The sequence below is a fragment of the Carettochelys insculpta genome, chromosome 3 (genome assembly GCF_033958435.1).
Source record: "Carettochelys insculpta isolate YL-2023 chromosome 3, ASM3395843v1, whole genome shotgun sequence".
NCBI lineage: Eukaryota > Metazoa > Chordata > Testudines > Carettochelyidae > Carettochelys > Carettochelys insculpta.
In genome coordinates, this window is record NC_134139.1 from 201726057 (window position 1) to 201732114 (window position 6058).

A 6058-nucleotide genomic window follows, 5' to 3' on the forward strand; every position below is an offset into this window, starting at 1 on the left:
AGACTGTATGATGGCAACTTATGCTCCCATCAGCTGATTTGGCTGCTGCCTCACTTTCCTCCATTGCGGGGGTGGTGAAGCAAAACCTTTCCCAGCTGGAGTCAAATTAAGCAGTCACAAAGAGAAAACAAACCTTTCTGCATTATAGATGCTTCCTCTGGAGCTGAGTGAGCATTTCCTTCTCCCTGTCTGTTTTCATACAGTACCGCTGTGCCCAACGTGTTCGCTACTAGCCACAAGTGGCGAATAGGACACTGTGTTGTGGCGAGTACGGGGGTGACCAAATCATGGCTCTCGAGCTGCATGTGGTTCTTGGACGCTTTAAATGTGGCTCCTCTTGAGAGCTGCACGTGGGGAGTGCCGTCCGCACACTCTGCACATGCTCCCCACTGCTTGGTTGGAGAAGTGCACTGGAGCAGTGACGTATGCCCTGGAAGCAGCTCCAGTGGAGGCCCCGGTGGCAGCCCTGGCGAATCTGCTGGGTTGCCAGCATTCAATAAGAACAGGAAGGCTGGGGGTGCCTGGCTTTAGGCGAGGGACAGGGCATTTATTTAGGGTGGGGGCAGGGAATGCCTGGCTCCAGATAACCTGGCTCAGGGAGAGGGAGAGGGCATTTATTTAGATAATTATTTCTTTAATAATATAATGTGGGTGAATATGGACAGGTGACAACCACAACTGTGACCATGTTTGAATTCCTATTGGACACCTCTGACATAGTATGGGTCTCAGATTGTCCTCCTCTCAGATCCTCTCTGAAATCTTAAAGTTTCTTAAATTCCAGATCCACAAAGCTCCACTGCAGCAATTGAGCCTTGTCTCATGTATAACATAATCCAAAGAACATCCTCAAAATAGTTCATGGAAGATATATATATTTTTAAATTCAAAATTGATTAAACAATTGCAAGTGATGGGGACTCTCCTCTGTTCTTGGTAATTTTTTCTGATGGTTAATTATCCTGAGCCTTAATAAATTGCACCACTTTCCTGATGTCAACATCCAGCTATTATGTTGTCTTATAACATTGTCTGCTAGAATGAAGAGCCCATTGTTAAGTATTTGTTCCCCATTTAGGTACTTATTGCTACACAGGCATGCCCACGTAGATATATTATCCTGTGTCCAGTCATCTCCTATGTCACTAGATGATGAGTTCAAAACTTCCCAGGAATTAGCTAACAGTTTGTGTATATAAAGGAGAGAAAAAACTATTTGGGTTCCAAAAGTTTTGTTTCCCGTTTGCACCCTGAACTTACCCTCTTACAGCAAAAGAGCTTGGGACAGCAGCGTCCAATTTGATAAGTATTCGGGGGACATTGCGAACTATAGCATTTGCCCCAATTTCGTATACATTTTATAGCGCCAGGTAGCATACAGGTGAATCCTGCACAAAGAAGAAGATTCTTGATTTTCATGCACATAGCAGGGTGAAAAGAGATTGAAACATAACAGACATTTCCCCTTTACTGAATTTCCCATTCACTGAGACCCAGCCACACCAGCCCAATTATCTTCCTGTGCACCCTTTTACTAATAGTGAATTGGTTGTAATTCTGTCCAGTCAGTGGCAGCCCCTAGAAAAAGATCAGAGGGAGATAGATAGATGCTTTGTCTGCCTGGCTGTGCATTGCAGAACTGTAGCTCTGAAGATGGCTGTCCTTGGCAGCCCCACCACTTTAAGGGATATGAGAACAGGTAGCTGCCTCCATCACCAACTTCCCTTAAGGGCTGTTGCTGTGGTTGTTTCTCAGTCTGAATGGTGATGTACTGGGCAGTATCAGAAAAGCTGAATGGCTGAGCAAGGGTGAAACAGCTCAGCACTAGGCTGTCTAGACACAAGGCTTAGAAAACAAAGGGCTTGGATAAGTCCCTTAACTCCAAATGGGGCGCGTTATTGTGAAGCAGCAGCTCACAGGAATAGTTTCTTCATGTACAGTTGCTAGGTTTAGACATGCCAGACCAAGGGGCCCTTTGTGAGAATGTTGGCCAAATATCCATCGCCTCACCATTTCTTGTACTTTCATGAGAGAGTTTTTAACTGGAATTCAGCTGTGCTTTGCTTAAAGTATGCACTTCGCACAGAAGCAAGCCTGGGTCATGAACATTTTCATTTCATTACTTCCTCGTGCTCTACCAAGATAGGGTCCCAGGTTGTAACTGAGGAATACTAGGTTTATATAATAATAATAATAATAACAATAATACAACCCTACACAAATGATTTTCCAGAAAGGTAGCCATGTTAGTCTGAATTTTCACCAAAAAAAGCCGTCCTGTAGCAGCCTAAAGACTAGCAATATTATTTATTAGGTGATGAGCTGATGAGCTTTCATTGGACAGACAATAAATTCATGGAAGTTCGGTCCATCAGTGGCTATTAGCCAGAACGGGTTGGAATGATGTCCCTAGACTCTGCTTGTCAGAAGCTGGAAATGGGCAATGGGAGGGTTAACTTCATGGTTGCCTGTTCTGTTCATTCCCTCTGGGTCACCTGATATTGGCCACTGTTGGAAGCGAGGATCCTGGGCTAGGTGGACCTTTCATCTGACCCAGTATGGACGTTGTTATCCTTTCTGACTTGAAAATACCAGAATTGGCCATAGCATCCCACGTCTGTCCCACAAAAGCTCACCTAATAAACTATTTTGCTAGTCTTTAAAGTGCTTCTTGACTGCTTTTTTTTTTATAGCATCCCACAGTGGAAGTTATAGCTGTGTCACACCCAGGTGTGCAAACCAGCTCCTGCCACTCTTAGAAGAAATTCTCCAAGAATCCCAAGCTGGATCTACACTACAAAGTTCTGTCTACAGAAGTTGCTGTCGACAGAGTTTTGCCAATGGAACCTCTGTCTATAGAACATGTCCACAACTAATAGGGTCTTCCCCTGTTGACACCCTCTATCAACAGAGAGCAGCCAGACTGCCCAGCCTTCTGTCAACAGACCAGCCAACCAGAAGCTCTGCAAGCAGGGTTACCAAGTGAACTGGAAGCCCTCTCTGTTGACAGAGGGCCCCCTGGAGCGTCTGTACTATTTTTCTGTCCACAGAATATGTGTACAGATGCACTATGCTTCAAACTTTCAAAACATAACTCTGCTGGGAAAAAGGTTGTGTTCTGTCGACAGATTCTAGACAGAACACATTTGTAGTGTGGATGCTCCCTAGTCTGTCAGCAGAAGACCTCTTCTGTAGACAAAAGTTTGTAGTGTAGTCACAGATCCAGTGTGGCTTCCAACCACTCTGAGGAACAGCAGACATGATCTTCAACATCCGGCAACTGCAAGAAAAATGTTTCATTGACCTGACCAAAGCATTTGACTCTGTCAGTTATACTGCCCTGTGTATCAGCCCCTCAAAAACTGGCTGCCCCAGAAAATTCATTAGCCTCTGAAGGCTGCTTCATGACTACATGATGGCCACAGTACTGAGCAGCAACAGATCTCGAAGCAATCCCTTTGAGGTCAAAATGGGAGTCAACCAAGGGTGCGTCATTGCCCCATCACTGTTCTGTATCTTTATAGCCATAACCCTTCACCTCATTGATGGCAAACTTCCTGATGTTGTGAAAATTGTCTATAGAATGAATGGGAAGCTTTTCAATTTCAGTGTATTCCTACTCCAGTCCATAAGGGCTAAAAGCAAGACCACCATGACCTCAGGCATGGAGCTCCAGTACACTGATGACGATATGCTTGCTGATCTTTCTCCCACAGCCCTTCAGACCATCTTAAGTGCCTTCACTGCTGCATACGAGAATCTTGTCCTCATACTGAACATCAAAAAGACCAAGGTACTCCACCAATCTTCACCGATGAGACAATCTCATGCACCTTCTATTGAAGTCAATGAAGAACTGCTGGAAACTGTGGAGCACTTCCCATACCTTGGAAGTCATCTTTCTACTAAAGTCACTATTGACGCAGAAACCCAGCATAGTCTGAGCTGTGCAAGCTCTGTTTTCACCTGCCTGAGATAAAGGGTCTTCAAGGACAGGGACATCTATCCCAAGACAAAGCTCCTTGTATACAGTGCAGTGGTTGTTCCAATGCTACTGTATGCACATGAAACCTGGACAACATACAAGCATAATCTGAAGGCACCTGAAAAATACCATCAGTGCTGCTTCAGGAGAATCCTAAATATCTCTTGGAAGGTTTCTGAGTCACTATAGGGGCTCGTCTGCATACTTGACTCAATCTAATTCTTGATCTTCCCCCCCATCCCTCCACTCTCTGATTTGCTCACCTTGATTATCTTTTTCTGATTTGTCCTCCTTGCTTACTGTTTTTGGTTCTCTGTGTCTTAAATATTGAGTCTGTTCTGGTCTGGCTATGGTCTGAAGAAGTGGGTCTGTCCCATGAAAGCTCACCTAATAAACTATTTTGCTAGTCTTTAAAGTGCTACTTGACTGCTTTTTGTTTTGATCTTGGAAGGTTAGGCACACAAACACTAGCATCATGGAAGAGTCGAACTTGACCAGCATGAAGCCATTATCATTCACCAACAACTTCATTGGACTGGTCACATGGTTCAGATGTCTGATCAGTGCCTCCCAACACAGATTCTCTTTTCTGAATTGGAGGAAGGATGAAGGAGCATTGGGGGCCAGCAGAAGTGATATACGGACATGCTGAAGGCACACAAGAAAAAATGCAGCATCAGCATCAACATGTGGGAGAACCTTGCCCAAGACCGTCTCCAGTGGAAAATAGTAATCTGTGAGGGGGGCGGCACAGTTTGAAAGGTACTGCCACAGTACAGATGAGGAGAGGCAGAGAAGAAAAAAAGAGTATCAAAAACTGCCACACCCTCCTCCAACAGCTACCAGCATCTGCTCCTTCTGTGATAAGATCAGCGGCTCCAGAATTGGACTAATCAACCATCAATGGACTCACAAATAGGAGGGTGACATGAAGATGTTCCTAGTTGTTATCGATTTACAGCCAAGATTTCCAGGCTGTTAGTAAGGGAAGCTTGGAGGTCCTGGTAAGTCAGAGCTCCGTGCATATTTGACAGCAGAAGTTGGTCCAGTAAAAGATATTATCTCATGCACCTTACCTCTATAGTATTCCACAGCAGTCACGCCAGAGCTACAATAAACTGTCCACCACTATTTGACATTTCTTCTTTGTAAATCCAAGAAGGGCATTCGCTCTTTTGGACAAAGCATTGCAGTAGGAACTCACATTCCGCTGATTTTCTATCATGACCCCCACATCTTGTTCAGAGTCACTGCAGCCCAGGATAGGCTCCCTACCCTTTGGTCCCTATGCTTTGTTCTTGGCTGTGTATTTTTGCACTTGGTAACATTAAAATACGCATTGCTTTTTTGTGCTCAGATGTCTATGTGACCCAGATCACTCTGACTTCATGACATGGCCTCTTCATTATTCACCTCTCATCCAGTATTGTATTGTCTAAAATGGACCAATGATGATTTTGTTTTCTTGCAGATCATTGATAAAAATGTTATATTGTATGGGATCCAGGGTCAATCGTTGTGGTAAACCCGTAAATAGAAGTGGCTCTGTCGCACGGAAGCTCAACACTGAATAAATCATTTTGTTAGTCTTTAAAGTGCTATGTTTCTGCTGCTCTGTTTTGTTGGAGTACAGACTAACACGGCTACCTCTCAAATGTTGGGGATATTTTTACAGGCAATAGTTCAGCAAAAAATCTGAGCAGATTTTCGTAGGTACATCAAAGACACATTCCTGACTCCCCAACTAAATTTCAAGTACCTGCCCCAAATCACATAAACACTAGAGAATTCCAGAAAAACAATTGGCAAAAAAAGTTAAAAAGTGCTAGGCAAACTTAGCACAAGTTCACAAATATCCTTACAAACTCTCTTTTCATTTCACTATGGCCTTACCTGGGATGCTTTGTAGGACCAAGAAGACAGCAAAAAGAAGGTAAAGAATCTTCATGGCTGACCTTGGGATCCACTGAAGAGAAGAGCCGCTTAGAGAGACAGGAACCTCTCTCTTTATAGGCTGCTGAGGATTGCAATATGCTGATCTGTTGAAATCTTATTTTGATGCTACTGGCATTT